Genomic DNA, 23,948 nt, shown 5'->3' on the forward strand with positions numbered 1-23,948 from the left:
AGGGTTTATTTCAGCCTAGCAAATACTCTTTCTGCCATTGATAATTTAAAGTTGTTTAAGGCTCCCGGACCTTATCGCATACCTGGAGATCTTTTTAAGTTAGGCCCTCAGCTATGGGCTGTGTATGTAAATCTTTTACCAAATGCAATCACAGCAGGGGGGAGAATCCATATACCGGGGGGGGGTAGAAATTACCCCTGTTTCCACGAAGGGTGATGATGGATGCCCTACCAATTATGGCCCTATCAGCCTAGTGCATAACCTCCAAAAGATTTTTTCGAGGCAGGTACTGGATAAGTTACAGTTTCAGATAGATGGCGAGCATATATTGTCTCCCCTCCAGTTGGGGTTTGGTGTGAAAACTAGTGCTTACGATCAAGGATTAAAGTTCTCCCTTCTATTTTGTAAATATGCTTTCTTGGTAGCCAAAGATATATGTGGAATTTGTTGATTTGGTACCACACAAGAAACTCTGCGAAGTGCTAGCAAACATGAGGTCACCGAGGGGAGAGTGTTGGAATGGGTAAATAGGATGTCAATGAGTACCATGATGTGTGCATGTTGGCAATACCAATAAATGCAATGCCAAAGTATGCCATAACCTGTGCCCATATGACAACGTCAATACTCATAAATTCAATGTCAATGTATTTCATAATCTATGCTGGCACAACAGCGATGATACCAGCAGTAGCAATGTCAATGTATGCCATAATCCATGTAAAAACGACAATGCTGTTACCATTAAAAGCAATGCCAATGTATGTAATGACCTAGAAGTTCCTAACAATGTCAATATTGGTTAAAACAATAGCAATGTACGCAATGACAACTGTACACAAGCTATTCCGAATGCCGATAATAATGACACCAGTGACTGCCATAATATTTTTAGCAGTTCCAGGGAACTCACACCATGGCTGTTGGATTTACCCAAAGTGGCCTCCCCATCAACTCAGAGTCAGAGGTACGTGGTCAGACAGGCCCTGTGACTGGCAACCACGCCTATGGAATAACAGTCACAGCTGGGGTCTCTCTGAACCCAAAGATAAACGCACACCCAGGGAATACCTTGATCAATCCCACAGGTAGATAGTTGCACTGCTACAAGTTACACGTCCATACAAAAGCCCACATATTTCCCTGGCCAGAGGAGTGAACATTTTCTACCAACACCAGAGTATATACAAAGACTCACATTCCAACCAGATATGCAGGACATGAAAATACTAAGTGGGAAGCCCTACTAGAGCTTTGGGCCATCTTTGAGCTGGCCCAGCCTATAAGCCTATCCTCATTTCTGTAGGAAAGGCATCGGCACCACCCCCCCTCCATACACCGGCAGGGATGTGCTCTTGCTGGTGCAAGCCATCCCAGTCGCTGCTATGCTGGGCTATACCAATCCATTGATTGAGGAGGCTGCTGGACCTCCCCAGGGACAACAAGCTGTCTGGCGGGGAAGAGGATAACAGGTCCCACAAGCCAGAGGGCAGACAGCTCCGCCTTACTCCAGTGCCAAACCTCCTTGGGGCTCGACCCCTCACCCATCAGTTGCAACCCATCAGGTGTGAGTAGTACAGGGAGTGAGTACTAATGAGCACCTCACTGGGTGCCACAAGGTCAGAAGGAGGTTTGGGGCCTGACTGGAAGGTGATTCGACCAGTGGACTGAAAAAAAGGAGTGCCAGTCCTACAAAGTCCTGCTCCAAAAGGGGAGCAACACCCACTACACTCTACCCTGGCAGGCCTACGACACAGCAAAGGCATCAGGGAGTGATGATCACCCCAAATAATTGCCTAGCATGTAGCACTGAGAGAATGATGCAATCTAGGAGGAGTTAGAGAAAAGACAAGTATTACAGATGGAGAGAGAGAGAGCTCTCACCTGGGAAGCCCAGAAGGGAAATGAGACAAATTCCCCATCCCCACATGGAAGCTGGAGCCAGGCCTTGGGTCCCACATATAGATGAGTTAGGAGGTAGGCTCCTCAGAGAGTCACACACATCACTTAGCTATAGGCATAGGAGAGGGCTTGATCAGGAAATAAGCAGTCAGGAAAGCCTGATAGGAACGCAATTGAGACATAAGATGGACCCACCCCTAGAGACATACTATTCCGAGAAGAGTGTGAGGCCTTCACTCAATCTGTCTGTCATCTCCAAGCCTTGCTGGACCGAAAGGAAGGGCAACGAGTATGACCGTTCTTAGCCAGAGGAGGGATGCTTTGGCATGGAGGGGGAGATCTGAAATGGAACTTTCCGGACATGCAGGAGTGCTTGAGACAATGGGAAAAGCAGGAGCTAGCCCAGAGAACACTGCCAAACTGCTCCAACATAAGCTGAAAAAGACTGCCCTTGAGGGGGCTGCGCTAGCCATGAACGTTCAGATGGCACCCGTCGCAAAGGGAGCTCCACTTAGGGACCTTGTGGCTGAGGTCAGGGAGGCTGGGTCAAACCCGGCCTCATAGAGTGCTGCTATTTTCACAGAATGGGCCATATGGCTAACCAGTGCTGCCTAAAAATGTACCTCCATCAAAGGGGATAGCACCAGGACAGCCCCCACAGAACATACACCCCCAAAGCCAAGAGCAGCACAATGCACACAACCAGCTGCAAGGAAATAATTCTGCAGCAGCCTCACAGGGTGATTGGCTGGGCCCCAGGGCAGTCGCTGCAACAGGGAATGTAATCCCTCAGAGATAGGACCCACAGCCATGGAAGGGTGGAGTGGCTGTCTGGTGTGGCAGCGTCCGAGCAAAATCTCAAAGTACAAACAGACCATAGTCCAAGACCATCTCCCAAATGACCTATCTCCTTCATACCACTCTCAGTTACATTTCCTTACCTGTCACCACTGCCAGCCTTCAGGACAGTCATTTAATGACGATTGTGAGTTCACACTAGAATTCACCACCTGGGTAACTGCAAGGGGCTCAGGACCCCCACTGCTGTTGGTTCCCCAGGGCGGCGCTGGCTGACCACACCCCTGGGGGTAACAGTCTGAGATGGGAGCAGGGAGGCCCCCCGAATGGCAGGCACCCAGGAACTCTCACCCAAGTTCAACTTTGTGTGGACTACGTAAGTTTTCACCGCCTTAGGCTTTAACACCCAATTGAGGTCCTCTTTAGTTCTAAAATAAGGCGAATGCTTCAGCAGACAGTATAAACAATGAATTGGTAACAAGGATAGGGGGCGCACAGCAGTGAATATGGCTAAGTGAAGATTCAAGAGTAATGTCAGTGATTGCTACTAGGCAGAAAAGGAAGGTTACCAAACTTCCTTAAGTATCCCGGGCTAATCCAAGATATAAACTGATTCTAAATTCCTACCGAGCAATCTTTCAACTTCGTATATTCAGAAGAAGTCACAGTATGATATTTACATCAAAAATTATTACTAGATCACTAGTATAAGAGCAAAAAAAGTCCCAATTTTCATCCAGTAAACATGCAGACACCCGAATCTTGAAATACGTCTGGTCCAAGTTTATTCCAAGTTTCAAAATTCAATCCAAATCGTCCTCGATTCAATCATAGAGTCTATTCAATTCCAAAGTTCATTCCAATTATTCAACAAAGTTCAAAGAACATCCTCTGCAGCCAACACGTGTTTCGTTGGGCATTAATCTCATGCCAACCAACTTCCTCAGGGCTGCAAGCCAAATTAATATAACATATAAGCTCATATGAATACATGTATCAATATTATTGGTATAGAAAGATAGATATTATATTATTGTAAAATTCACCACCTAGGTGAGTAGGAAAGCATAGTGCCCTTATTAAGTGACATATATTATCCAAACTAGCTATATGTGGATCCCGGTGTCAAGTCATAGACAACAGCTTAACAGTCAGGTATTCGCCAAATTCATGACAGTGATACATAAAGAAAATAATATCTTTTTTTACCTAAACAATAAGTCAGTTTTCTCCAATCTCAAGATCCTTCCAGCAAAATTATGCAAAGACTTTACTATATCTAGAAATAACACAGGAAAACTTTTAGTTCTGTCACCACTAAGTGTCCATTATTGGATAAATCATTAAAATCACCTTTGATAAATAAATCAGTAATATTGAGTTGATACCTCTGCACTTCTTACTCCCACGTAGATAATAATTGATAACAGTGCAATTGTCCTCTGCAAATCTATCATAGAGAAATTATAAATATCAGACTCCCACTGTTAGATACAATGACTTAAATTCATATCGTGTATAACTCAATCTCTCCTTACCTATATCTCGGTATGTAGTAATTTAAGTCTCCGTTCCCGTATTATCCGTTATGTTTCTCGTATTTATCTCTCAGGTCTATAAGTGAAAACCACACTATCAGGGGTCTACTCTGGTTATTGATATTTAAGAGCGCTCTAAGTTTAAATTTAGCAGAGCAAATCTTACCTTTATCCCGGCTCCGGTTTCGGCGTGTATCTCCGCCTGTAACCTAGTATCGGCGTGTATCATGAGCGCCATCTTGTTTAAGTACGTAAGTATATTACGTAAGAAAACAAGATGAAACACCTACTAATCAGTCGCCATCTTAGCGTGGTCAGTGGGTCCGTGCAGAGGATCTATTTCTGTCCCCAGACGTTATTCCTTCATAATTTTTACCTTATTTCGGCAGTAGTACGTAAAAGAATTAATAGCCATACACGTGCAGGAGTTACATTATCTGACAAACCCGTCTCGAACTAATTTAATATAATACTGTAAAACGTTCCATTTATTCGGTTGCAACGGAACTATTTGATTTATATTTATAAAAACTATTTATGTAAATGATTATTAATCTTTGCATATTTCCCAAAGGAGTATTCCGTCACCATTGTCAAAACGATATATTTATTCCTATAAAATACGTTGCCATCTTTAAATGGGTTTTGAATTTCGTGAATTCAACAACTTCTAATTAACACGAACCCATATCCATATCCATAGCACTATTCCTACGGGGAGTTTCTCCCTCGAAGTTTAAATTTAGTTTCACTGTCCATATATCTATTCCATAATATTATTAATGCATCCAAAGGGTAAGAAATAGGTCTTAAGTATTTCAAGTAAGATATGATAGTTATAATTCATTTCTAGTGAGTATTGAGTTAAATATAATTGATATAAGCTGGTTTATCAACTTTTTAGTTAGGTGGTGACAGGACATCCAGCGTCCCGTGTCATTCCTGTAGTGAACAATATGATAGTAATGTGTACATATTTAATAATTCTTAAACAGAGACAAGGAGTGAAAGATTAACGACATTAGCACTTGAAGTATCCTATTAACATTACATCAGTTATCGATTATTTGTGTCTGAAATACATATGAGAGCCAAATCATATACAGTAAAATTCTTTCAATTCTGTTACATGTTTAGTCTCCCAAAAAGTACTGTAGTTCAGTATCCATATTCAGCCCTTCTTCCACAGCCCGAAGTGCCATAATCCAACGTGCCTCTCTGCGTCTAAGCTTAAGTACTCTGTCTCCCCCGCGTTTATCAAGAGTCACTTGTTCAATACCGTGATAGGAAAATTTATGGTTCCCTGTATCATTTCTGTTCTGAATACTGTGCGACGCTATGGGGTACCTAGTGTCTCCATTCTTTAGTGCCCGATAGTGTTCCACCATGCGATCTTTAAGCCTCCTGACTGTACTTCCCACATAAATCTTGCCGCAAAGGCAGGCAATAACATAAATCACAAAGGTAGATTCACAGTTAATAAAAGAGTCTATGTGGTGGGTACCTGTGTCATTATACTCAAATGTTACAACTTTTCTCCTAGCCCACCAACATGAACTGCACTTGCCACAGTAATGAAAACCTTTTGGGCGGGCACGTAACCATTCACTCTGATCCACGTATGTAATCGGTTTTGGGTAGCTAGGGCTTACAATATTTGCAATAGTCGTTCCTTTTCTGAAGGTAATACTAGGTTTCTCTGTCAGATAAGGTTTCAAATCTTTATCAGTATACAAGATATGCCAATATTTCCTCATAATACTGAAGATTTTGTTGCTTCCAACACCAAAGTTTGTAATCATTCTAATAGTTTGTTTATTTTCTCCAGTATCATTCTTGTCTTTTGATTTCAATGTCACATCTCGTTTAAGCTTCTGCACTCTGTTAACTGCTTTATTAACAATATTACTAGCATAGCCTCTATTTTTAAACCTTATCTTCATATCCTTGACATTTACATCAAAATCTATGTCTTTGGAGCAGTTTCTTCTTGCTCTAATCATTTCTCCATAGGGAATTGAGTTGATTTGGCTCTTGGGGTGGCAACTATCCGCTCGTAAAAGTGCATTGCAGCTTGTTTCTTTACGAAACATGCGACTAGATAGTTTTTCCTCATCTACAAATAATTCTATATCTAGAAAAGTCAAATTCTTTTTATCATAATGTGTTGTGAACGACATATTAAGGTCAATTGACTGATCACCCAGACCTAATAATACGAAGAGCTGACAAGGGTGGCAACATTGTTGTGATGAATCGTACAGACTACAATAATGAGGTCTTATCTCAGCTTGGTAATGATAAATATTATGAGAAGGTAATCACTAATCCACTAGAGTTGATCAAAAGCACAATTAATACTAAACTTAAAGAGTGGTATGATAAATGCCTTTTGGATCATGATGAATTTTTGTATCTTAAAATACAATCACCAAAGGCCCCATGTATGTATTGCTTACCTAAAATACATAAGGATAAGAACAAACCACCAGGCAGACCGATAATTTCGGGCATTGGGGGACCAACAGAGAAGCTATCCCAATTTGTGGACTCTTACTTAAGACCGTTCGTACGCAATTTGCCATCCCATATTGAGGACACTAAACATGTACTAAATATAATGAATGACATAGTATGGGATGAAGGTATGATCCTAGTAACTTTAGATGTAGTATCCTTATACTCAAATATTGAACATAACAAAGGTATCGCAGCAATAGAGAGTTTTCTGAACAACAGGCCAGCTGAGTATTTGGATCACACATCTATGTTATTACAAATGACAAGAATGGTCTTGGAGAATAATTACTTTCTCTTTGAATCTACTTGGTACAAACAGAAGACTGGAACTGCGATGGGTTCCAAATTTGCTCCGTCCTTCGCGAACCTCTTTATGGGGAGATTGGAGGCGGAGTGGATTTGGGGCCCTAGGGGCAGTCGATGGATAGACCATATATACTACTGGGGAAGGTTCATTGACGACTGTTTGTTAATTTGGAGAGGTACTACTGAAGAATTAGAGTTATTTTTTGCTTATCTTAATACCAACGACCTTAATATGTCGTTCACAACACATTATGATAAAAAGAATTTGACTTTTCTAGATATAGAATTATTTGTAGATGAGGAAAAACTATCTAGTCGCATGTTTCGTAAAGAAACAAGCTGCAATGCACTTTTACGAGCGGATAGTTGCCACCCCAAGAGCCAAATCAACTCAATTCCCTATGGAGAAATGATTAGAGCAAGAAGAAACTGCTCCAAAGACATAGATTTTGATGTAAATGTCAAGGATATGAAGATAAGGTTTAAAAATAGAGGCTATGCTAGTAATATTGTTAATAAAGCAGTTAACAGAGTGCAGAAGCTTAAACGAGATGTGACATTGAAATCAAAAGACAAGAATGATACTGGAGAAAATAAACAAACTATTAGAATGATTACAAACTTTGGTGTTGGAAGCAACAAAATCTTCAGTATTATGAGGAAATATTGGCATATCTTGTATACTGATAAAGATTTGAAACCTTATCTGACAGAGAAACCTAGTATTACCTTCAGAAAAGGAACGACTATTGCAAATATTGTAAGCCCTAGCTACCCAAAACCGATTACATACGTGGATCAGAGTGAATGGTTACGTGCCCGCCCAAAAGGTTTTCATTACTGTGGCAAGTGCAGTTCATGTTGGTGGGCTAGGAGAAAAGTTGTAACATTTGAGTATAATGACACAGGTACCCACCACATAGACTCTTTTATTAACTGTGAATCTACCTTTGTGATTTATGTTATTGCCTGCCTTTGCGGCAAGATTTATGTGGGAAGTACAGTCAGGAGGCTTAAAGATCGCATGGTGGAACACTATCGGGCACTAAAGAATGGAGACACTAGGTACCCCATAGCGTCGCACAGTATTCAGAACAGAAATGATACAGGGAACCATAAATTTTCCTATCACGGTATTGAACAAGTGACTCTTGATAAACGCGGGGGAGACAGAGTACTTAAGCTTAGACGCAGAGAGGCACGTTGGATTATGGCACTTCGGGCTGTGGAAGAAGGGCTGAATATGGATACTGAACTACAGTACTTTTTGGGAGACTAAACATGTAACAGAATTGAAAGAATTTTACTGTATATGATTTGGCTCTCATATGTATTTCAGACACAAATAATCGATAACTGATGTAATGTTAATAGGATACTTCAAGTGCTAATGTCGTTAATCTTTCACTCCTTGTCTCTGTTTAAGAATTATTAAATATGTACACATTACTATCATATTGTTCACTACAGGAATGACACGGGACGCTGGATGTCCTGTCACCACCTAACTAAAAAGTTGATAAACCAGCTTATATCAATTATATTTAACTCAATACTCACTAGAAATGAATTATAACTATCATATCTTACTTGAAATACTTAAGACCTATTTCTTACCCTTTGGATGCATTAATAATATTATGGAATAGATATATGGACAGTGAAACTAAATTTAAACTTCGAGGGAGAAACTCCCCGTAGGAATAGTGCTATGGATATGGATATGGGTTCGTGTTAATTAGAAGTTGTTGAATTCACGAAATTCAAAACCCATTTAAAGATGGCAACGTATTTTATAGGAATAAATATATCGTTTTGACAATGGTGACGGAATACTCCTTTGGGAAATATGCAAAGATTAATAATCATTTACATAAATAGTTTTTATAAATATAAATCAAATAGTTCCGTTGCAACCGAATAAATGGAACGTTTTACAGTATTATATTAAATTAGTTCGAGACGGGTTTGTCAGATAATGTAACTCCTGCACGTGTATGGCTATTAATTCTTTTACGTACTACTGCCGAAATAAGGTAAAAATTATGAAGGAATAACGTCTGGGGACAGAAATAGATCCTCTGCACGGACCCACTGACCACGCTAAGATGGCGACTGATTAGTAGGTGTTTCATCTTGTTTTCTTACGTAATATACTTACGTACTTAAACAAGATGGCGCTCATGATACACGCCGATACTAGGTTACAGGCGGAGATACACGCCGAAACCGGAGCCGGGATAAAGGTAAGATTTGCTCTGCTAAATTTAAACTTAGAGCGCTCTTAAATATCAATAACCAGAGTAGACCCCTGATAGTGTGGTTTTCACTTATAGACCTGAGAGATAAATACGAGAAACATAACGGATAATACGGGAACGGAGACTTAAATTACTACATACCGAGATATAGGTAAGGAGAGATTGAGTTATACACGATATGAATTTAAGTCATTGTATCTAACAGTGGGAGTCTGATATTTATAATTTCTCTATGATAGATTTGCAGAGGACAATTGCACTGTTATCAATTATTATCTACGTGGGAGTAAGAAGTGCAGAGGTATCAACTCAATATTACTGATTTATTTATCAAAGGTGATTTTAATGATTTATCCAATAATGGACACTTAGTGGTGACAGAACTAAAAGTTTTCCTGTGTTATTTCTAGATATAGTAAAGTCTTTGCATAATTTTGCTGGAAGGATCTTGAGATTGGAGAAAACTGACTTATTGTTTAGGTAAAAAAAGATATTATTTTCTTTATGTATCACTGTCATGAATTTGGCGAATACCTGACTGTTAAGCTGTTGTCTATGACTTGACACCGGGATCCACATATAGCTAGTTTGGATAATATATGTCACTTAATAAGGGCACTATGCTTTCCTACTCACCTAGGTGGTGAATTTTACAATAATATAATATCTATCTTTCTATACCAATAATATTGATACATGTATTCATATGAGCTTATATGTTATATTAATTTGGCTTGCAGCCCTGAGGAAGTTGGTTGGCATGAGATTAATGCCCAACGAAACACGTGTTGGCTGCAGAGGATGTTCTTTGAACTTTGTTGAATAATTGGAATGAACTTTGGAATTGAATAGACTCTATGATTGAATCGAGGACGATTTGGATTGAATTTTGAAACTTGGAATAAACTTGGACCAGACGTATTTCAAGATTCGGGTGTCTGCATGTTTACTGGATGAAAATTGGGACTTTTTTTGCTCTTATACTAGTGATCTAGTAATAATTTTTGATGTAAATATCATACTGTGACTTCTTCTGAATATACGAAGTTGAAAGATTGCTCGGTAGGAATTTAGAATCAGCTTCAGCAGACAGCTTTGGGAGCCAGGTTCCTCAAATACACAAAAAGCAGTGATGGCCAAGATGGCAGCAATATCATCAAAAACTCCTGGAAAATCCAATCACATGACCCTGTCCATAGGAAAATCCATTACATTTATTAGTGCCACCACCATCTTGCTGAGCAGATGAAGTTCCAACGAGACTCCTGATTCTTGCAGAGAAAACACTGCAAACATACACAGACCCAGTCATTTTCCTGTAAGTTCCAACATGGGCCCGCACATGACCCTCCAACCTCCTCCTGTATCCTTCTCTCAAATGCCATGTGCCGAGGCCCAAAAGTCTGTTGTATGAACATCCATTACAAAAGCAAACAATTCTGTTGCATCAGACTCGAAGGAGAAGAATTGATGATTATTTTGTCTGGGCTCAGTACAAGGACAAGGACATTCCAGAAGAATTTACAGTGTTAACATTGACTCAAATAAATGCCGGAGTATCAATACCATTCTTCACCGTGCAAACCAAAACCAACACATGCTGTTTGCAAATAACCAGGTGGGAATGGTTGCAAACGATCAAAAATACTGAGCTTGGTCTAGAAGCTATCAAGGAAGAACCCAGGGCCATCCGTCTTTTGGTAATGCTACATCGGTATGTGTTGGACATGATGACCTCGATGGAAAGGGGAGGGCAAGATTGGTGCTTCCTGTTGCACTTTTATTCCCTGAAACAACATGGAGAATGGGGCATTAGCTCATGCCATCTAAGAATTGCATTGTCTACAAGCCGACATGAAGAAGGAGGAAGGTGCCCGGAGCAGGACTAGTTGCATAATATCTTTTCGTGGATCCCCCCTGTGGGTGTCCAAACTATTCACGTCAATGATGACAATTTTAAGTGTTATACTTCTGTTATGTGGTTTCCTACAAGTAGGGGTTTCCTGCTGTAAAAACGCAGTAGTCAAATTATGTAGTATGCACCAAGCTAGGGAAAAAGTAAAAGAAAGTACAGACACACACACACCTTCAAATAACATAACTGTCATGTGATATGAGGACGATAAAGTAGTTGAAGAATCAACTAGAAGGGGGAGTCCTGATCCCCAAGAGGTGACTCCCAAGTACTGGAACCTCAGCTGGCATCAGTGAAAGATCCTTCTGCAAGAGAAGGTGATAATCCTGAAGATTGAGCACTTCATGACCACAAGAGGACCCGTTAACTCCAAGACTCTGCTCTTTGTACCTATAAAGACACCTGCAGTGACCGGCAACGTAAAACCTGCACTTCATGCTACGGCAGTGACAGCCCATGACAACCACCAACATGAAGCAACAGCAACCACTGTCCACTACACTTGACCGGTTCTTCATGCTTAAGATATACCCATCAGCGATTCTCACCCTCGTCTTCGCCCTTCAGCGATGTCCATCCACGAAGTTCAGCCTCCTCCTCAAGGCTTCCTCCATCCTGAATGGAACTCTTTGAGCCAGACTTGAAAATGTAACTTTTCAGCAGGACTAATATCTGTATCTCACTCTATCGTGGTCTACCTGTGTCTCACTCTATTGTGGTCAGCCTGAACTTGTTATTTTCCTCCGGTCTAGCATGATCAGATGACGGTGAACGGCCCTTTCTGCTTTTAGATACTATTTTCACTTAATACTTTAAAATTGAATATCTCTGCTTCTACTGACTGGATTCTTGAGGTTCTGGCATCATTGTATTTATTAAAACCTACTCTATTTTTCCAAATTGGGTTGGGACTTTTCTTGTATTGTGCTTTTATTTTATTACCATTTGTGTGCTGCATAAATAACTTACACATTGCTTCTAAGTTAGGCCTGCATGCTTTTTGTGCCAAGCTACCAGTGGGTTAAGCACAGGTTAATTTAGCGACTTTGTGATTCACCATGGCAAGGATTGTAGTTGTTGCTTGAGTAGGGCTTCTACCCCTATCAAACAATACCCCCATTTCTTACAATGCACAAGTCATGTCAGGTTCCACTTACCCTGGTGTGAAGGCTCATTCAACCAAGTGGCAAAAAAAATGTGCTGGAAGCGTAGGATAACTCCTTCCAAGGAACACTTAAAAGGCACCAGCCTACACTGTTTTAAAGAAAAATAGCTACTAAGACGTTCAAGAAAAGCAGTTTTTTACCCAAAAAGTACAACATAAAATTTCTAAGCAAGCAAAACATATGCATGAAATGTTCAAAGAGGCCTATTCGAAGACTTCAAAGAATTAGAGTACCTGTTATAAACAACCTACACAATATTTTAACCTACACTACAAAAGGCAAGAAAAACCCATCAACCTTAAAAAACCAAACTGCAAACCCCACAAAGTAAACTGTGAGCTCCATAAATAAATATTATTTTGAATGTATCATTTATTTCATTACGTACTAGGGTTCTTAAATTATAAATATACTAGCAGCCCGTCCTGACCTTGTCCGGGAGCAATCAGGCTTCAGGGCCCCCGCCCGCCCCGACGTTGTCCATGGGTTCCTCGGATCCTTCCTTTATATATTGCAGTATTATACCTCTATGTTTCCTTTGTACACTTTTGTAACCTGCACACGTCACTTTTTCCTTATGTAATGCACAGTTTGCTAGCTCTTGTATTTTGTTGGCTCACGATTCTCACTTTTGTAATGCACTCACTTTTGTAATGTCCGTGGGTCCCCGAAGGCTTCCTTCATATATTGCAGTATGGCCTCACAGACCTACTACTGCCAAGAAAGGAGCTCACTGCAGCATCAGAAGCGAAGGGCGCTTTTTGTGCAAACTTTTGCCCTGTGTCCAGACTCCATCGAGGTCGCGCCGCTGGTGGGAGCTCTTCCGTGGTCGACGGAGTGCCTGCCAGCTCCCAGCGAGCGCTTGACCCCATCATCATTGGCTGCCTGCACCGGGGGACTGCGAGGACCAGAAGCCTTTGCTTCTTCCACCTGGTGCCTCTTCCCCCGGCGGTAACGCCCCCTATCTGCCGCCTTTAACTTTTCGCGACACCCGCTCCGCGGGTGCCGCTCACAGACCTACTACTGCCAAGAAAGGAGCTCACTGCAGCATCAGAAGCGAAGGGCGCTTTTTGTGCAAACTTTTGCCCTGTGTCCAGACTCCATCGAGGTCGCGCCGCTGGTGGGAGCTCTTCCGTGGTCGACGGAGTGCCTGCCAGCTCCCAGCGAGCGCTTGACCCCATCATCATTGGCTGCCTGCACCGGGGGACTGCGAGGACCAGAAGCCTTTGCTTCTTCCACCTGGTGCCTCTTCCCCCGGCGGTAACGCCCCCTATCTGCCGCCTTTAACTTTTCGCGACACCCGCTCCGCGGGTGCCGCTCACAGACCTACTACTGCCAAGAAAGGAGCTCACTGCAGCATCAGAAGCGAAGGGCGCTTTTTGTGCAAACTTTTGCCCTGTGTCCAGACTCCATCGAGGTCGCGCCGCTGGTGGGAGCTCTTCCGTGGTCGACGGAGTGCCTGCCAGCTCCCAGCGAGCGCTTGACCCCATCATCATTGGCTGCCTGCACCGGGGGACTGCGAGGACCAGAAGCCTTTGCTTCTTCCACCTGGTGCCTCTTCCCCCGGCGGTAACGCCCCCTATCTGCCGCCTTTAACTTTTCGCGACACCCGCTCCGCGGGTGCCGCTCACAGACCTACTACTGCCAAGAAAGGAGCTCACTGCAGCATCAGAAGCGAAGGGCGCTTTTTGTGCAAACTTTTGCCCTGTGTCCAGACTCCATCGAGGTCGCGCCGCTGGTGGGAGCTCTTCCGTGGTCGACGGAGTGCCTGCCAGCTCCCAGCGAGCGCTTGACCCCATCATCATTGGCTGCCTGCACCGGGGGACTGCGAGGACCAGAAGCCTTTGCTTCTTCCACCTGGTGCCTCTTCCCCCGGCGGTAACGCCCCCTATCTGCCGCCTTTAACTTTTCGCGACACCCGCTCCGCGGGTGCCGCTCACAGACCTACTACTGCCAAGAAAGGAGCTCACTGCAGCATCAGAAGCGAAGGGCGCTTTTTGTGCAAACTTTTGCCCTGTGTCCAGACTCCATCGAGGTCGCGCCGCTGGTGGGAGCTCTTCCGTGGTCGACGGAGTGCCTGCCAGCTCCCAGCGAGCGCTTGACCCCATCATCATTGGCTGCCTGCACCGGGGGACTGCGAGGACCAGAAGCCTTTGCTTCTTCCACCTGGTGCCTCTTCCCCCGGCGGTAACGCCCCCTATCTGCCGCCTTTAACTTTTTGCGACACCCGCTCCGCGGGTGCCGCTCACAGACCTACTACTGCCAAGAAAGGAGCTCACTGCAGCATCAGAAGCGAAGGGCGCTTTTTGTGCAAACTTTTGCCCTGTGTCCAGACTCCATCGAGGTCGCGCCGCTGGTGGGAGCTCTTCCGTGGTCGACGGAGTGCCTGCCAGCTCCCAGCGAGCGCTTGACCCCATCATCATTGGCTGCCTGCACCGGGGGACTGCGAGGACCAGAAGCCTTTGCTTGTTCCACCTGGTGCCTCTTCCCCCGGCGGTAACGCCCCCGTGCATAAACCTCCCCTTAAATTGAACCACATCACACGCAACGCGGGACGCGCGCGAGGAGAAGCGCGAGGCGAAGCCCGGGCCAAGGGCGGGCCCGTTTCAGCCCGTTCCAGACTGTGAGAGACTGGACTGGGCCACGGTATTTGTGTTTTTCCTACCCATTTGTAGTTCTGTTATGATAAAAAATTGTGGGGTCTTACATCCTAGTCAATAGTCAACAGTGAGACCTGTCTGCTCGTGCCCTATCATCTTTTACGTCTGAGACGCATAGCGTCCGATCATGACTAGAGCTACTAGAAGCAAAAAGACAGATAAAACTACTGACATAACTGGACCACTTGACTTATTTCTAAATAAGGCCAATGCAGCTATTGATAATACCATCCAATTGATAGATCGACGGGTGTCTCACGAACTGGAGATTGCCAGAAAAAGATCGTCAATGGGCCCCTTGGCTTTAGCACAAACTCCAACTCATAAGGGTCCGATCACTCCCCTGTTGAATCAAGCAAGTGCACTAGTTCACACAGTTCCAAATACTGTGGACCTGTCAGCAACACAATTGTCATTAGGATCTGATTCCGTGGAGGATCTGGAAAAAACACCGGACTTACAACTCCTACAAAATCAAGACATGGCATTAGAACCTAACTCCACGGGGGAAAGGGAGGGTGCCATACCTAAGAGGTTAAGCAAGGGGTTGATTACACATGAGATCACATCGGCTCCACCTAATTGTGTGAACCCTTGCAACCTGAATAAGAATAGTAATAGCATTGTAGTGCTCCAAACCCCACCACCCACCAATAGTGTGATCCCTAACATGCCCCCACAGAACACTGCGCCACTGGGGAACTTAGATGCACTAGGTGCAGTAGGCGGTATACACAAACCATGCACCACATGTGTGACACTACATGACTTTCTTACAAATAGCATGGGGGAACTGTTAAAACACCATCTGAAACCCTTGGAAAAAAGTATAAGGATAATCGAAAAACAACTTGCTAAATTAAATACTCCTGCATTTACTCAGAAGTCATTGAGCACCCTAGATACGGGGGAGGGGAAAACCAAACAGCCAAGTAAACCGGCTAAACCGGCTCAACCACTTACCTTACCAGCTGTGTGTCCAAAGCCCCGTGCACAAGATAAAGAAGGAAACACCCAGACTACTAAAAGTGTCAAACAAAACTCACAAAATACCCCTAAACCCCTAATTGCAGAGGGGAAGGGCCAATTAGATATCACCAGCGACAATGCGCAACCCACCCCAGCCCTAGTGGCTTTAAACACTCAGCTAGCCAATCTTAAGGAGACGTCACATAAATCACAAAAAACCCAGTCCTTCCAATCTCAGGGAAAACAGAGGACGGGCACTAGGTTCAGGCGGCCGTTTCATCTCCCACCTGAGGCTACCCCGTACACTGTTGTCCTAACAGGGGTGTCAGAACTGCCAGATGGCTCGGATGAGCCCCCGTGGTCACTAAGGAACAAAGTTCTGCAATGGCTAAGCCAAAACAGACCTATACAGCCATCGCATCTTAGCAGAATAAATTCAGTCAGAAGAGTGTTTTGGATTGGGGACACGAAAAAAAGCTTACAGGGTGACTGTGTTATAGTCAATTGCGACGATCCTGCCATGGTTGACTATATCTCTTCGTGGCCAGCGCTCGAAAAAAGGGGGGGGGTGGACGTACAGCGTCTTTCCTTCTTTTATCCACCGTTAAATATTCCCAATTATGAGAATACAACTGGTTGGGATGAAGTCCAAGACTGGCCTTGGACACAGGTGGGGTACACTAATAGAAGCAGAAATAGGAACAACAATAATTACTGGAACAGAGGCTGGGATTCTCGCCCCTGGTACCATAGTAGAGGCAACCCAAATCCTGATTATTGGGGGGGGGGTTCCCACAAGGAACAGATATGACTGCTTAGACATGGTCGATTGACCAATAAAGGTCACTACAGGGGTATCAGAAGTCCCAGCCCCCCAACTAAAGATCTATGATGTCTCTCCCCAGGTAGAAAACACTAATCCCATGATGACAGAGATTACATTAGAGCATGACACGGGTGGTGGAAACTTGTCAGGCCAGCATCTAATAGAAAAACCTAGTAAGCCACTGAAGGAGAGCGGACTTGAGTCCACAACCGAAACCACCAGCATGCATTCACATCTGAGCACAGTAGACAAGACTAAGACTCAAATTGAAAATGAGATTGGAGCCCTGCCCGTGGGCATTGTCTCACTAACTAGTCAGGAAGAATCCAGTCCAACCAATGAGGGGAAATGTTCGCTAAAAATAACATCATGGAACATTGCTGGGCTGGCTAAAAAAGTGCGGGACCAGCTATTCCTAACTTTTATGGAAAGGCAGGACATAATCTGCCTACAGGAGTGCTGGGACTTAGATGAGACCCATATCGAGGGTTTTAGCACTTTTTATGTTCCCTCGATCCAGGGCAACCGAGGCAGAGGCTCTGGTGGACTGTGTATTTTTACTTCTAACCTCTGTAACGTAGAACAGAGTATGCATGAGGCAAGCGGACCAAAAGCAGGCGTAGGGAGCTTATTACAAGGCCTGTTTATTAAATCAAATGGGCGCTCCTTTTTCCTGATCAACCTTTATAATAACGCGCCAAAAGTTGAGGTTAAAACCTTAATAGTGGAATTGGACTCACTGTTAAAGAGAGGTGGGCAGGCGGCAGATTGCTTACTTATAGCAGGGGATTTTAATTGTCACCTATGCCCCTATAGTCAAACAAAAAACTGTGGCATTTTTGACTTAAAAGGGGACCCTACTACGCATTTTGAACACTCCATAGGGGGCAACTTGTTAAATCAATTCATGCATGAATGGGATTTGGCCTTTGCAAATGAGCTTTGTCAGCCACCCGTAGCGTTTCAGACAACTTTTTTTGGCCATGGGGCAGGCACTGTAATTGACTTTATTTTAGTCTCCAACAGGAATCAAGGCTGGGTGGGGGGTTTTGATACGGAGGATCTAGCAATAAGCGACCATTTTCCTATTAGCACCTCCCTTAGTCTAGGGAAATCGGGGACCCAAAAAATAAGTACTATGAATATACTGCATGGTCGTTCAGTGGCGCTGGCCAGAAAAAATGGCTACGCCATTAAATGGGCAAAAATTGAACCCACAAACTTTCTGAAAGATCTGGTGCAGAAATAATCTAGACAATTTGCCACCTGTTTGGAACCAAGCACCAACCCCGAGCTATTAATACAGGCGTATGAAGGGATTAAAGCCACAATAAACGCCAAGTTAACTAAAAAATTAAAGGTAGGGGATGACACGAGATTACATGGCTGGTTCAATCGAGCCTGTACTAATGCACACAAAGTCCTTTTACAGGCTTTAAAGACCGTCCCTAGGGATAGCGGCCGAGTTAAGGAGGCTAGACAAGCTTACAAGCTGACCCTCCTGACCAGAAAGAAAGAACTCAAAAACGCAGCGTGGGAAGCCCTGATAAAGGCAAGCGCCCTAAGGGACAACACGTCGTTCTGGAAAGAAATTAATGCCCCCTTCTTTCTGGATAGGAAGGTAGACTCCCTGGAAATAGGCATATCAGAAGATGTCTGGGTCAATTATTTTACCTCCCTCTATAAGAAAGAATCACTTGCTTTGACCCCACAAGATGAGGTGGATGCGGGGCGAGAGGTTCTTTCACAGTTTCAGGGAAATTTCCCACTAAAAGTAATGTTTACCCCTGCAGACCTGGAACAAGCGATTTGCCAGAGCGCTAGTTTAAAGGCCCCGGGACCTGATGGAGTCCCCATTGATTTGTTTAAAGGGAACGTAGATCTTTGGGCCCCCTTACTAGCAAATGTACTGAATGCTTACACTAAACTAGGTTTCCCCCATACATGGAATGAAGCAATAGTCATCCCAATATTTAAAAAAGGGGACAGACAAGACCCAAAATGTTACCGCCCCATCTCCCTGTTAGACAACCTAATGAAAGTAGCAGGCAGGGTGTTGCTAACCAAATTACAAACCTGGTCCAAGAGCAATGGGATACTTTCAAAATTCCAATATGGTTTTAAGTCGGGTTTGGGAACCATAGAGCAGGGTTTAAACCTGTCCCTCATAATGAATAAATACATTGGTTCAAAAAAAGGGAACCTGTTCCTTACATTCGTTGACTTAACCTCGGCGTTCGATTGTTTGGATCATGGAATACTGTGGAAAACCCTGACCACAATGGGGATAGATAAAAACATCTTAAGTTTTATCCAGGAGTTGTATAGAGACGCAGGCGCCACGGTGAGATTTGGCAAAAATGGCGAGCAAACTAGAAAATTTCCAATAGCAAAAGGTGTTCGCCAAGGCTGCATACTTGCGCCATTTTTATTCAACCTGTACATCAACGAGGTAGCAGCTTTCTTGAATGATCTGGAGGTGGACTACCCCAAGATAAATGGTCTCGCAGTCCCACTATTGTTATACGCCGATGATGCGGTGATCATGGCCCGCACTCAGCGGGGACTCCAAAAGGCACTAATGGGCTTTGCAACCTTCATGAGCTCTAGAGGCCTAAAAATAAACGTGGGGAAAACTTTCACGATGTCATGTACCTCCAAAAAAAAAGTTCCTGACTGCAAAACCTTTGTTAACGATTCAAAGATAGCAATGTCTAAAACCTTTTCTTATTTGGGTATTACTTTTAATAATAGGGGGACATGGTCTACAGCGATTACCTCCCGGAACTTGGCCTTTGCCCGCTCAATAGGGGCGGTCAAGCAATTTGCTAAAAAACTCAGCGGGAAACCGGTAGACACACTACTTAAGATTTATGCAGCAAAATGTGTGTCTACAGCTGTCTATGGGGCGGGGATCTGGGGACTTGCAGATAGCTCTGAAATCCAAAGGGTGGAGAATGCTTTCCTGAGGTATCTTTTAGGAGTCCCGCGTTCCACATCTACTACTATATGCCACAATGAACTTGACAGATCCCATATTAGCGATCTGATAAAGATAGCGCCAGTCATGTTGTGGCACAAGATTTGGACATGCGAGGACACGACCTTTAATAGGGAAGTAATTCATGATTGCCTGCAGCAAGCTAACGGCGCCAAACAGCCATGGCTGGCCTATGTTAAAAAATTTCTGAATTCCATCGGCCAACCAGAATTCTTTTCAAACCCAACCTCATGTGCCCAAATGTCAAAAAAAGTATTAAAAGAGACATGCCTTGGTCTACTGGAGGAGAGGAGATATTATCTAGATGGGAATAAGTCTACCATCATAGCCCATCGCCAGATCCTCCATGACCATGGCCTTCATCCTTATTTGGCGCCAAATTTTTCATGTTATCATAGAATGCTTTTAGCACGATTGAGGACGGATTCTTTTTTCAGGCTAATAACGTTCCCTGTCCCAAATGATTGGTCTGGGAAACTGATGAAATGTCCGTGTGACGGAGTAGCCACCCAGTCAAATATACATTGTATTCTTTTCTGCAAGTATTATCAGTGGGGGAGGAAAAAACACCTGTTGCCACTATTAAAGCTGTGGGGTTTGAGAAGTTGTAAAACTGCCCTCCATAGATTGTATTTGCTCCAAGATGAGCTCACTATTGTAGTGGTGATAAAATTTTTGTCGTTCATTATAAAATGTAGAGGAACCATGAGAAGTGATTAGAAGGCTGAGGGTTTGTTGGAGTATTATTCTGTGCCTAATAACACCACATAATACATAAATATGCTATATTTACCTCAACCGTTTTAATAATCTAATGAATTCACTTTTGTACCAAATGTTTTTATGAAATGATTTTATGGCTCTCAAGACTAGATTAATTGATTGACAAGTGTAACGAAGAGGAATTTGTTGCAGTGATTTCCTTTTTTAATACCTAAGTGTCAAATGTTGTGTTTTTGATTGTATTTTGTAGTGTTTGCTTATATGGTGTTTGCCAAATACCGAATAAAGCTATCTTTGAATTGAATTGAATTGAAAATTGAATATTGCAGTATTATACCTCTGTTTCGTTTGTACGCTTTTGTAACCTGCACACGTCACTTTTTCCTCATGTAATGCACCGTTTGCTAGCTCTTGTATTTTGTTGGCTCATGATTCTCACTTTTGTAATGCACTCACTTTTGTAATGCACGGTTTGCTACCTCTTTTGCTTCATTTAATGCTCACCGCTCCTCCCCGCCTGTATTTCACCTACTCACACCGCTCCTACCCGCCACTTTTTCCTCATATAATGCACTGTTTGTTACCTCTTGTATGTTGTTGGCTCACGATTCTCACTTTTGTAATGCACTCACTTTTGCCGTTTCCTACCTCTTTTGCTTCATTTAATGCTCACCGCTCCTCCCCGCCTGTATTTCACCTACGCTCACCGCTCCTCCCCGCCTGTATTTCACCTCCGCTCAGCACTCCTCCCCGCCTGTATTTCACCTACGCTCACCGCTCCTCCCAGCCTGTAGCTTTTATATTTCACCTACCTCATCTGCCGCTCACCGCTCCTCCCCGCCTGTCCGCCGCTCCTCAGCGCCTGTCCGCCGTTCCTCGCCGCCTGTCCACCGCTTCTCCCCGCTTGTCCGCCGCTCCTCCCCGCGCTCATGTCCGCCGCTCCTCCTCACGTACGCCGCTCCTCCCTGGCTCCTGATGTCAGCACGCACGACGCGGCCGGCCGGCGCTACTTCCAAGGGACTACTTTTTTTTTTAGGTAAATATTTTAAATAACGTATATTTTTTTATTTTATATAGCCTATGTCCATCTACAGACCCTGCCAATTACAATGATGTATCGGGTGTTTGGATTGGCGCTGTGGTTCCCGAGTTTACCCGCCTCAAAGGTTCAAAGTTCTTCCTTTATAATAGTAGTATAGATTTAAACTAAATATTACACTATGCAAGTACATAAAAAGCAACACATAAATACATTTGAAAAATAACAACCTTCAAAGGTTCAACACAATAATAACAATAATCAAATGTAATTTCATGTACGGTTAGAAAATATTAAAACAAATACTTCATTGCAGCAACATTCAAACTCTAATACCAAATCAATACACACAGAATACACTTATTTAATCAAAATAAACGTTACACTTGCGCTCGACAAGGAAAGAAAAGCAAACACACCTATACATGAAATATAAAAATGAAGAAAAAACATGAACAATATAATTAATAAAAATTATTTAAATTAATTCACAAATATCATGCACCAATTTATACCATTTATAAATATGCTAAAATGTTGTAGCCAGAGAAACTCCTGTAAAATAATATCCAGTGTAAACAATGCAAAGAGTAAATGTTGCCCAAAAAATGCATGCAATCTTCCCAAAAGAAAAGTAATCCAAAGTAAAAATGGTGGGTCAAATACAGGGAATCTCTCTAAAACCTGAACAATATGGTTTAAAAAATTCAGTATGAAAACCTAAAAAGTAAACACAAACAAACATGATATTAATCACGAAATAAACATTAGACCATATGTAAGAACACATTCTGAACACAAATATGTCTAACTCTTATTAATCAAATTTTTTATTACATCTACAAAACTCTATACTAACTGAAAAGCGGACCCAGCATACCCAAATCTACTAGAAAAATATTAAATATTAAGTAACCATAAATCAAATGGAGAACTTGATACCCACAACCGCCATCCTTGATGACTGTAGTATAGTAAAAATAAAAAAGAGCATACGTTTAATTAATAGTAAAACATAATCGCGCAAAATAATTATTATATGTTTTTTTAATGAAAATGTAAAATGCATACATCCTTATTTGAAAATAATTTGCAATGATTTAATCTTAAAAAAACATTGCAAATATATTATTTGATGAATTGCATAAAGGAAGAATTAACTTATTTTTTCCTAATATATATTAGATTAAAATGAACATACAGGTCTTTGTTTAATACTACTGTGCTATTACGCTTAACGAATAAAACATATTATTTTATTCATTTTAATGTTATTAATAACTTGTTTAACTAATATACACACATATAAATTATATTACTAATGTTTTCTATTGCTAAAATCTAATATTATATATTATTAAATAATACATTTAACATCAATACATCTAACAGGTAGATATACATTATATGCCAAATGCTTATACAATAATTTGCAGGGGATGCAATTTAATAGTATAACTTTAGAATAAATACATTATGGAATTTAAATATATATGTGTATATTGAGTAGTATTTATTCATCTAAATCCATCCCTGATAATATAAAGGAGCATGCATTTGTTTGAAGGTGTCTTATTTATTATTCACGCCTCAATCTAACTACTATACAAGAAAGCCTTTTCTTGTTCCAATCCTATTAACACTGCAGACTGTGCACATATTGTGGGAGGCAGTCCAAATGAACTTTTCTAACTTCAGTCCAGCAAACATTGAGAAACATTCATATTAGTGGATTAGCATTAAATTTACTATTCTAACTTCAATGTTAATAACTTTGAGCAAAGCACACATATCTAGGGAGATCAGATTTATTATTCTAACTCTGGTCCTACTAACATTGTGAAAAGTGCACATATTATGGGAGGAGGGTCACATTTTCCATTTGCACTCTAGTTATTCCTTTGGTGAAAGTGCATATATTTTGGGAGGTCAGATTTACTATTCTAACTCCAATCGCACAAACATTGGGAAAATGTTATATATTTTAAGGGAGGGGGCCGATTTGCTATACTAACTCCAATCCTGGTAACATTGAGGAAGGAGCACGTATCAGTGGTGTCAGTTTTGCTAAGTCTAATCTTCTGTCCAACAAACACTGGGGAAAGTTCATATATTTGGTGGGAGGCGAGTTCAGATTTACTGTCCCAACTCTTGCACTACTACCTTTGAGGAAAGTGCATATATTTGGGTGAGTTCCAATTTACTGTTCTAAATCCAATGCAGCACACATTGGGAAAAGTACTTTATTCTGGGAGATCAGATTGACTATTTTAAATCCAGTCTCACAAATGGTTAACTTCAAAATATTTTCTTTGACTTCTTTT

Source organism: Lissotriton vulgaris, chromosome 8 (genome assembly GCF_964263255.1).
Source record: "Lissotriton vulgaris chromosome 8, aLisVul1.2, whole genome shotgun sequence".
Classification (NCBI taxonomy): Eukaryota; Metazoa; Chordata; class Amphibia; order Caudata; family Salamandridae; genus Lissotriton; species Lissotriton vulgaris.